At 36.0% G+C, this 11,744-nt stretch overlaps 1 long non-coding RNA gene and 1 other non-coding gene across 2 annotated transcripts; one reads left to right on the top strand and one right to left on the bottom strand.

Annotated features, from left to right (window-relative positions):
• Window positions 1-5,810: 5,810 nt before the first annotated feature.
• On the bottom strand, window positions 5,811-7,129 carry LOC131874643 (uncharacterized). The gene is made up of 2 exons (XR_009372036.1): window positions 6,947-7,129; window positions 5,811-6,159 (listed from the first exon to the last, which is right to left on the bottom strand). It is a non-coding gene; the product is annotated as an uncharacterized LOC131874643 (long non-coding RNA).
• Window positions 6,943-7,137, top strand: LOC131070476 (U2 spliceosomal RNA). The gene has a single exon (XR_009112334.2). It is a non-coding gene; the product is annotated as a U2 spliceosomal RNA (small nuclear RNA).
• Window positions 7,138-11,744: the final 4,607 nt, after the last annotated feature.

Below are 11,744 nucleotides of genomic sequence, written 5' to 3'. Positions count from 1 at the left end.
GACGCCAAGGGCTCAATATATCTTCAAATGATCAAGAAGTCCCAAGAAAGACAAAAAATGTGAGAGATATAGCCTCCCAAACAAATCTCGACATTAGTGGCCAGTGAATGAGGCGTTACAAATTCTTTTGGGTGCAGGCATAACACTCAAACGACCACCTGCGCGCTAACTGATTTGCGGGACGCTAGCGTGGCGTGCAAACGTCTCCGCGATGCACTAGAGTCCCATATTGAATCGGTCAACATGGTCACTAGAAGCCAAGTTCTACACTGACAAAGTGATCCATGTGGACAAAAGGACAAACAAGTGACGAATGTTCCCAATCGTCTTGTAGTGAAGATGCGTATGTGATGTGGCATTGTACAGGGTGCAATTTACGACGTTACATAAACTAATTAGTCAAACCATCAAAATAGAGATCAACTTAAGTAATCTCAAAGGAGAAATGTGCTCTTCAATCTACTTAGATCCATTTTAGGCCCTTCGTAGCAATCTGTAGTAATAAAACTTCTATAACCAATCTCACAAAATACACTCTTCCCTTAATTTTAAAACTAATGGGGTGCTAAAAACACCAATCTCACCCTCTTCTAGAAATCTCGACCTCATCCTTATGAGAATAGTTGTATACAATGGGGATCCCATTATAAATATTATCATCATAATTGACAAAGCAAGGAATCAAATCATACATAAAACCATATTCATGTCTCTCAAGCCAAATGTCTGTACACCCATCTTTAAAAACATCATTATCAAGTTGGAAACTAATTTCCATAACATTGTCATTATCAGCATAATCACTTGCAAAGTAGAAAGGTATTCATCTCATCCTCATGTGTACAAATGTCTACAGATGCATGTCTTGAAGCTATTTCTAACTATTCTAACTACCTGAAAAGATTGAGACAAATGCCATTAGAAATGACAAACCTATCTTAAATTAATTTTCTGTATAAATGTACACAATAACGAACGTAAAGTTAAACTTGCAATAAGATTCTATTAATACTTTTTCAAAAATATTGAATTGATTACTACATATAATTATAGAGTTGATTATCAAAATAGACCCAAGACTAACTTAAATGTTTCAAGCAGTGTAGTTATATTGACAAACCTATTTTACATTAATTTTTTGTATAGATGTACACAATAATGAATGTAAAGTTAAACTTGCAATAAGATTCTATTAATACTTTTTCAAAAACATTGAATTGATTACTACATATAATTATAGAGTTGATTGTCAAAATACACCCAAGACTAACTTAAATGTTTCAAGCAGTGTAGTTATATTGACAAACCTATCTTACATTAATTTTCTGTATAAATGTACACAATAACGAATGTAAAGTTAAACTTGCAATAAGATTCTATTAATACTTTTTCAAAAACATTGAATTGATTACTACATATAATTATAGAGTTGATTGTCAAAATAGACCCAAGACTAACTTAAAATTTTCAAGCAGTGTAGTTATATTGACATGACTGATAATGAGAAAAGCATTCTAACTGAATGGAATTTGATACACAAGGTCTGGAAGTCTGATATGAAGAGTAGAAGAGATAATGTTGTGTGGAGGTTCCCTCCTCATGATTGGGTTAAGGGTGAACTTTGATGGTGCAGCTAAAGGAAATCCAGGGAATGCTGGATGGGGAGGGGTCATCAGAAACTCTTATGGCTTTTGTGTTGTTGCGATTGCCTTTCCCTTTGGAGTTCAAAACAACCATGTGGCAGAGGCTCTGGCAATGTTAAAATGTCTTCAGCTTGTTCAGAGATTTAATTTTAAAAGAATTTTGCTGGAGGGGGATTCCCTTAATATAATTCAGGCTATTAAAGGTATTAGCTCCCCTTCTTGGAATATCCAAAATATCATTGATAATGCAAAAAATTTGTTAGACGCCTATGATAGTGTGATTATTACCCATACCTTTAGGGAAGGTAATAGGGTAGCCGATTTGCTAGCCAATGAGGGGGTCATTTTAGCAAAGGATATTAATTATATCGGAGAGTCATCATGTAAGAACAGAGTTCGAGAGCAATTATTTTATGATAGAATCCGTGGTACATATTAATTTCATTATTACCTTTCTGGGTTCGGACTTCAATGATAGATTTTGGAGTGAGGCGGATTGTCAGATGATTACCTGTCTCAGACATCGTGATAACGAGTATCGGTGTGAAGGGCCTTATCATATTAAGTACTGGGTTAATTTGCATGTTTTAAAAGGCTACTTGAAAAACAAGAAAATTACCTTGGTTTTCGATTCTAGCATCTCTGTTCTTCAACATTTGGTCAATTTGCGCTCCTTTGAGGGTTTCGACTTGAACAACTTTCACATTATGGGAGGAAATTTCAACCGTAATGAGCCTACCAGTTGTGATAGCTAGAAAGGTGAAAGGAAAATTTGGAGAAGGTTGCATAGATATGGCTTCACCGATTATATGGAGAAATTGCATGGGAGCAAGAAGTCTGTTTCCCGTGGTTTTGCCAAGGACTGGAAAAATAACAAAGTTACTTTGTTCGGTCAGAACTGGAAAGTGGATGAAGATTTGGTGGCTGAGGTGACCAATTTGCAGAAGGATGGCATCAAGTTTTACAGAGACCGCAAGTTCTTGGTGGAAGCCATCAAGAATTTCCCCAAAAACGAAGAAGAAAGGGCTCGGCTTGCCAAAAAGGATAATGCTTCTTATTATCTCCCTAACCAGATAAAATCTTTCTGACATAAAATGTTGAAAGTGTTAATGGAGTATCTTACGGTTGATGGTAGGTTTTCAAAAGTCTACAATTACCACTTTGTTATCCTTAACCACTTTCGCCATGGCTCTAAGATATCTCTGCCCTTCTACTTGACCTTCTCCCTTAATGATAGTCTAGCTGACCATGCTAAGAAACCTAATTCCTACCCCATTGTTCACCAAGGCCTTATTTTGTTAATATATGAACATCTTAAGGGTAAATCTAAGGCTAATAAGGATGATCCCTTTGTGGAGAATGTCCATATTTCTGAGGATTATGACGGCTCTAACTCTGATGAGGATTCTTCTAATCTTCCTCCTAAAAAGAAATCGAGGGTTAGTGAAAAAGCTAAAGAAGACACTTAAGAGAATGTTGGTTTTGAGCAGGAGTAGGAGAAGGAGGTGGAAGAAGAGGCGGAGAATGAGCAGGAGAAGGAGGTTGAGGGTGAGGAAGGGGACAAAGTTAATGAGTAGAGAGAAGAGGATGTTGAAGAGTCAGAGGCGAAGGATAATCCCTATGTTTCGGACAACAGGGATGATGCTCAACATAATATGGAGGAGGGCAACCCTAGGTCTGAGGATTCTGCCCTGAATATGGAGAATGCGGATTCCATTCTGAATGCTGCTAGAAACAATACTCTAGAAATGTTCAATTTTCAGAAGTGGGTGGTTGATAACATCACTAGCATTCAAGAAAAATAGAGTGAGCTGGATTTCAAAATTGAAAATTTGGTTAAGGATATCAACATTAAAGGTAAAGAGGATAATGTGGAGGATACTAGTGCAGCTAAGGATGAAAAAGAAATTCCAGACTGGCTGGAAAGTGAGATTATAAAGGGAGATTTGAAGCACCTGGAGGATGTGGTGAGGACTCTCAAAGAAAAGGGTGAGTCTGATAATGATCTGATAAACAATCGGATTCAAAAAACTGAGAGTGCTTTGAAGAAATTCATGGAGCATAGTTTGGCTGTGTTGAAGGTGTCTTCTCAAAACATGAATGCGCTAGTTGTTTGCTTGGAGAAGGATAAGTAGAATAAAGACACTGTGATTATTGATGACGAGCCAACTTCTAGTTCTGTTCAACACTCCTCCAGACGTAGAACTAAACAAAATGCAAGTGAGCTGGAGTTGAAGACCAAAGGCAATCAACAGGTGTAGGAAAATAAAGACTTGAAAGAGGCAGCAAATGCGATGATGATGCTGGTCAAGGATGCAGAAGAGACTATAAATATTTTCCCCTGAAATGTAATTTTGTTTTAGGTGTGCCAGTCTCTCGCTGACCTTTTGCTGTTCTTTACTTTGGCTGTTGTCTTTTGTGTTGTTCTTTTGCAACTTTTCTCTCTTTGTTCTGTTTTCTCTAGTTTCTCTATTGCTTTTCTTTTCAATATGTAAGCGGGTTTCGGGTCCCTTTAAAACCTAATTTTCCTTAATAAAAAACTTAAATGTTTAAGAACTTGTCATCGTAGAGACCAACCATAACAAAACCTGTACAAGAAATTTTCAAATTTGAGAAAAAAAATGATACTGGACTGCATCTAGATCCTTCCTTTTGCACTGCACATGGACATATACAAAATGCCAACAACACCTTTATAACTTCACCTTTTGTTCTCATCTTGATAACCAAATTCCCCCAAATACCTTAAATATTTCACGTGAATGATTTTCATTTCAATTTTTCCAAGGAATGAACCAAATATTTGAGCCACAATATTTACTACAAAAAATATAAGAGGATAAATATTTTAAATGGAAGTATTTAAAATATTTTAAAAAAAAAAGAACTTCATGCATTTTGTCACAGTTTTCGTGCATCCTTTATGATTGCTCTAGAACAAATTTCATTGTCATAATAGATCCTGCACACATTTTTCCATTTGCCAGAATATTTCCACTCCATATATTCGCTTGATTTCGCCTTGCAAACTGTGAGACACTTCACAAAAAAAATTGCATTCATCCATTTTGTGCTTACTTCCACATTTCCTTTCCACCACAGTTACAAATCGTTTCATTTTCATCTCACAACTTTCCTAGATCTAACTGTAAAATCAACAAATTCAAGACAAAATTGTAACCATAAAATTATCAAATAAAACCTGGCACTTACCCTCTTTTTCATTGGAACTCTCTGCCAAATCATTGTGCCTCCCTATCAAAAAATAACATGTCAAATCTGTGAAGAACTCCTGTTTATGGCTCCTTTTCTTTGTACATTATTTTGTGTTGCTCATAAAATTGTTGCATATTATCTTAATTTTCCATGTCATGTACAACAGCCCCCACAAAGCAAAAGAATTGCCAGTATCTAGCTTGAACGGTGTTCTTTTTTATTTAACCACAAATCCAGACTAATATTTTTTTGGTTGTCTTTTGATATTGTCGATTGGAATGATTTGGTGCCACCTGGAGTACGAGCAGCAAGCCTTCAATCAAGGAAGCATCATGGACATAAGGGTTTCAAGAGTAGAAGCTATGCAGTATAACATAATTCAAAATATTAGATGATATTTTGTACTTATGTTTATGACAAGGTAAAAGTTGAAAAGAGAATAAAATACAAAAAATGATCTTGCTGCATACAGATTTCAAATAATAGAACTCACTGAAACTGTTGATGAGGTATGTCGATTACATTTGAATCTTTGATTTAATATTAGTTAAACTTGTATAAATTTGAATAATATATATGGTTTTTTTCTGAGCTTTATATATGCTCCGGCCATCCCCAAAAATGTCCCCTGGACTGCAAGCCCTGAAATATGTCCTGCCATTTGATCCCATCTCCATCCCAATTTTTTACAATTTTTGTTTTGAGAGCAATTTGTTCAAAATATAAGGCACTGCTAAATGCGTCTGGATCCAACAGGGAGTACCAGCATGACAGAGGTAAAAGTCAAACACAATATGCAGGTAGATCCAGAAATTCTTAGCAAACCATTAAAATGACTATTCCAAAATATGTATAGAATAATAATAAGAGTATACAGGAAATTCAAATTCAAATGACCAATGCATGATTTAGATTCATCCAAAGCAACACTGAATCGATTAGATCAAGAGAAATCAGAACTGTGATAATTCATTATTTATGGGTGCTTGTCTCCTCCATCGTCCATTATAGATCCAAGCAACACAAGCAGGCACATTAAAAGCTTAAGACAACCATAAAAGACAATATAAAACACAAATCCCATAGTATTCAGCAGGAGGTATAGAACCAATTCAATAAATTCATGAGTTTGGCTGAACCAAGAATCTGTAGTATTTGGTTGTCTGCAAAATTGAAAGCCCTCTCCATACTCTTCAGACAGCGGTGAAGAGGGTAATCAAGGCTTTCTGATTCTGCATAAATTGTGTCGTGCTGTCAACGATGCCATGAGCAATAATGGGCTGGAAAATTTTACGAAACCCTACAACAGCAAAATATTTTTTAAAACTCTCCCTACAGCTGATGCTTAAATCTACTCACATTAGACGAAAATATCGGGGTTTTAGGGCTACTCTATTCTTTAGCACAAAAAATTTGCAGCCTTTTGAACGAAAATATTAGTTGAGAGTTATAGTTTGTTTCCAGGCACGGGGCGAGGAATGTTTCAACTGCCTGAAAGTTGTTTTTTCCCGGCAATGCCTTCACTCGACAATAACAACAGGAATGTTTTAGAATGAAATAAAATACAACAAAAAAATTATCCCGTCGCGTACAGATTCCAAAAAATAAAACCCGCTAAATCCATGGCAAGCGACCTACCCCATGATTCTGCACAAATTGTGTCGTTCTTTCAATGATACCGATGATAAAGAAAGGCAAAATTTGCAAGAAACAATTACGAACCCTACTATAGCAGAATTTTTTTTAAACGAGGCAAACCCAAACCAATCTCCCTACAGCTGATTTCAACCTATTCACAGTAAACGAAGAGTGGATCTGAAAATATCGGATCTTTAGGGCTACTTATGTGGAGCTTGAGACAAGATTTTCGCGTGAGGTCACTGCTTGCACAAAATGTTCAGGCGCTCGGAAAAAAATTCAGACATTAGAATTACTGAATTTCGATGCGCAAAGCCCACACAATATAGCCTATTGGCTAATTAAAGAGTACTCTTTCGAGATATAACTATCCCACATGTAGCAGGGGAGAGCTCCAGCGAAGAAAACGTCAGTATAAATAACGAGGGAAGAGACGATGCAAAGCATACCTTTCTCGGCCTTTTGGCTAAGATCAAGTGTAGTATCTGTTCTTATCAGTTTAATATCTGATACATGGTTCAATGAACCACACGATATTAAATTAATTTCTTGAGGGGGAAGTCTCATACGGTAGCTTGCTGCCAGGGTCTTCGCGCGTCGCTTCTGTATTGCACTACAGCACAAGCCTGGCGCACCCCACACCCCCAAACCAATCCACAAATTAAATTACTAGTTTATTTAATTAACAATTCGTTTCTCTGATTTTGCTGATCAGAATTTTTAAGTAAAATTACAGTAGAAACTCCTCCTTGTTGTTTGTCATTTTGTCCCTCCAAAATTTATTAATCACAAATATGGGCCCTCCAAAATTTATTAATCATGACAGACCAATGAATAGTTCCTGTCTTCATCTTCTTCAATTAATTGCTTTAAATCATCTTTTCTTTTTTGAAAAACAAAAGATAAAAAAATATTAATCACAAAAGAAAAATACAAAGCTAGAAAGGTCTACACAACGCAACAAAGACCAAAGAATGGTTAAGCATTCTGATGTCTACTGTTATCAAAAGAAATATTAGTAAATGATGATATTAATGTTATCAGATTTTCACAATCCATGCTATAATTCTTTTGATGCTTCTGAATTTCACCTCCTTTGAACTCTCATCTTATGATGAATCATGGAGTGTGATTCGAAACGTTGATGATAAAAAAATTCACACAATCAAATCTAGAAGCATCAAAAGAATGATGATATTCATCAATCATTTATTTGAAAGACTGGAGAGTCCAATAAGTAGAGTGTTCATTTTGATCTTTGTGGATTGATAATAATGTCCACAAGGAAACCTTTGTAATTGATGACATTTATTAATGACTACAGTGTTCATTTTGATCTTTGTGGATTGATAATAATGTCCACAAGGAAACCTTTGTAATTGATGACATTTATTAATGACTATAGTGTTCATTTTGATATTTGTGGATTGATAATAACGATGTTCTCAAAAAGTTTGTACACTAAGTTGAAAATTAATATGATAGAAAAATTCATATGGTGAAGATAATAAAAGTTATTGGGTTAATATAATTTTTTCAATTTTTACAAAAGGGAATCAAGAGGCAACTCTTAGTTTCATATATTGCACACCAAAATAAAATAGCTAAAATAATGAACATGATATTTCAAGAAAGAACCTAAATCAATACTCAAGCCTTGTAATCTCGAAGATAAATTACGGTAGAAACAATTCATAAGATGGCTTATTTTGTTAACCATAGTTTGACTCAAATTTGGAAAGCATCTCTGCGTGGGAAGCATCGTCAAGTAGAAAACCATCATTTCAATAATTTTGCCGCTCGACTTCCCTCGGCTGATGAGGACTCTATTTGACTCTATTTTCGAATCCTCACTCGCTCCAACTCTATCAAATTTGGAAAGCATCTCTCCATGGGAAGCATCGTCAAGTAGAAAACCATCATTTAGGCATTTGCTATTTTTTGGAGCATTGCACATAGGCACATTCCAAAAGAGAAGAGAAGGAAGTTTGATGACAAGAGTTGAAAATGCATCCTTGTTGGATATGATAACTCAAGTAAAGCTTACAAATGAATTATCTCAAGGCGGACAAAATTGACATTTTTAGAGATGTCACTTTTGATGAACTTCTAAGTGTTTACCATGTTGATTTGTTAGAAGACAAATATGATAATGATACATATCAAACTCATCGGAACAAGTTGAGCTAGAAATATTGAAATAGTAGTTAGTAGACAAACAAGTGGAGCTACAACTATTGAATTAGTAATTAGTAGAAGAAAGAGAAGGTATCGATAAATCAAATTCAAGTTCATTGTTCACTCTATATTCTAATGTCTGTCAAAGGATGTCAAAATGAGCATGAACAACAATCTTCACATTGTAAGACTATAAGGTCAAGTATGCATTGATGCCAACCGTTCTAAGTGCTCATAAACCAGGAATTTGCAACAAAATAAGAAAAATGGCAAAGTGCTATGAATTAGAAGATAAATTCAATTCATGCAAACTCAACATAGGACTTGGTGCTTTTACTGGCTAGTAAAAAATCTATTGATTATAAGTGGGTATTTAAAAAAAAGTTCAAATACGATAGCTCAATCAACTATTAGATTGGTTAGAGCTAACAATTATAAATTAATTGAAGGTGTTGATTAAGAGGAAATGTTTGTTCCAATCACAAATATGATCATAGTAAGAATTTTGATAGCATTTACTTCTCAACGCAGCTGTAAATTCCACCAAATGGATGCAAGAAAATTGCATTCTTGAATGGAGATTGATAGAGGAGTTATACGAGACACAACCTCCTAGTTTGTTGATAAAGGAAAGAAATATATGGTATGTTGTTGAAAAAATAAAATACATGGTTTGAAATAGCTTACATGAACCTGCTACTCAAAAATTGATATGCACTATTTTAAGATACGATTTTAGATATTTAATGGTGATCCTGGCAACTTTGACATTGCCCAAAATTGTTGTTAAATACATTTCAAATTTACCTATTTTGCAATAGATGTTTTGTAGTACACAACATATTCTTTATTATTAAGCTCAATTTTATATATGAGACTCAACAAGGCATTGACGTGAAATTGTTGGATATTAGAGTTGTTGGAATGTGTTGTTGTCATTGATGTCAACATATTCCTATGTTGCAAAGAATTGGTTTGTTGCAGAGAGTTGGTTTGGGTGATCTTTTGCAGATGTGATGATGCAGATTATTGTGTTTTGAGATACTTATCTCTACTTGATTCAGTATGAGTTTCAATGTTTCAGAAGGAGATTTGGTCGAGTTGTGTGATTCGGTGTGGTTGGTTTTTTTGTTGGTTCAGTATTGTAGAGTTGTGATTTCTAGGTTGGTTTGCTTCAGAATTGATTCCTTATGTGGTGCGGATTTTGGAGAGTGTTTGGGATGTTCATGTGTGTCCTCAGATTGAATGGTTCATGATTTGGAACTTCGCAAGCATATCTTTCAGTTTGTCAGTTGGTCTTCTTGAGCTCCGGTGATGAAATAATGATGATTCTTATTATCCAAGTTGTTGTGGTGGAATTCGTTTTGCTTGTTGATGTTCTTTGATCATGTCCTATGCGTTTTGGTGGTGCACATTATTGAAGATTTTATTGGTCTGGTGGTATTCTTCATGTTATGCGACATTTTTAGTGGTTTAGCGTGTTGCGGATGATCTTGGCAAATTACTTGGTGGTGTTGTGTGTTCGAGGATTTGATTTGGGTCCATGCTATGTCCTTGCTGACATTGTATTGGTCCGGTTATTGATTTATGTATCATGTGGTGTATTATTGTAATTAGGTCTTATGTGTTGAGCCAACCTTGTGGTTAAGGTTGATGATTTTTATAAATAGGTGTTGTAATCAAGTAAGTTGTGTGTCTGTGAGTATCGAAGGTTATTATATATGCGAACAAGTGAATCTATCATTCGGTAGTGGAGAAGAGCAAAGAAGTGTTGTTGTGCAGACAGTGTGCTTAACCGAAACTATAATCAGGTATTTGGAGATGCTATTCTTTCAGTTCATGTAATCCGAATTGTTGTCCGATCTTTGTAAGACAGTAGCCTTCCCAGGGTTGTAGCCCTTTGTTGTTTTGAGCAGTGAGCTCTAGTCAGTGTGCCTGAATGCATGCGTATTCCCTATTGTAATATTTACACATACTACTGCAAAGTATAATATTATTGTGGGTAGGTTCCCACTGTGGTTTTTCCCTTAACCGGGTTTTCCACGTCAAAAATCTATGTGTTATGTGTGTTGTTGATGTGGTGTTTACCCTTACTTTTACTATTCTTGATCAGATCTGAAGTTAAGGTTAATCTGGTTATGTTTGGTGAAAACTGATTCAACCCCCCCCCCCCCCCCCCCCTCTTAGTTTTCTTGCATTGTTGCTACCAAAAGTAGTTATTGATAATACATCATCAATGGAAGAATGATGAGATGAGAATAAATGTGAGATAAATTTGCAACACAAGGGGTCTTATAAATTATCATGTTTCAACATTCAATTTCAAAGTGCAACTTGGTTCTTGAATATTTATTCATTACATATAAAATGCTTACAATATGTCTAAGTTTGTTTGCATACTAAACAATGTGACAACATGGTACAATGGAGGCATGTAATATTATTCTTCCTATACACGGTTCCCTCCATTGGTTTACAATTTTTGGGGGATGACCCTTTGGTGAAATGGTGGGGCTTCTTGCCTGTAGTGCCTACAATCTAGGTTCAAACCCCGTGGGTTCGTCTCTACCGTGTTGACAATGGAGCATGTTTGTCCATGGGGAGAACCTTGGAGAAATGGTGGGGTTTCTTGCCTGTAGAGCCCACATCCTTGGTTCAAACCATACAATTTTTGGGGATGACCCTTTGGTGAAATGGTGGGGCTTCTTGCCTGTAGTGCCTACAACCTAGGTTCAAACCCTGTGGGTTCATCTCTACCATGTTGACAATGGAGCATGTTTGTCCATGGGGAGAACCTTGGAGAAATGGTGGGGCTTCTTGCCCGTAGAGCCTACATCCTTGGTTCAAACAATACAATTTTAAGGGGATGACCCTTTGGTGAAATGGTGGGGCTTCTTGCCTGTAGTGCCTACAACCTAGGTTCAAACCTCGTGGATTCATCTCTACCGTGTTGACAATGGAGCATGTTTGTCCATGGGGAGAACCTTGGAGAAATGGTGGGGCTTCTTGCCTGTAGAGCCTACATCCTTGGTTCAAACCATACAATTTAAGTGCCTACAACCTAGGTTC

This window comes from Cryptomeria japonica, chromosome 3 (assembly GCF_030272615.1).
Source record: "Cryptomeria japonica chromosome 3, Sugi_1.0, whole genome shotgun sequence".
NCBI classification, from domain to species: domain Eukaryota; kingdom Viridiplantae; phylum Streptophyta; class Pinopsida; order Cupressales; family Cupressaceae; genus Cryptomeria; species Cryptomeria japonica.
This window is presented reverse-complemented; position numbering and strand designations above follow the sequence as displayed.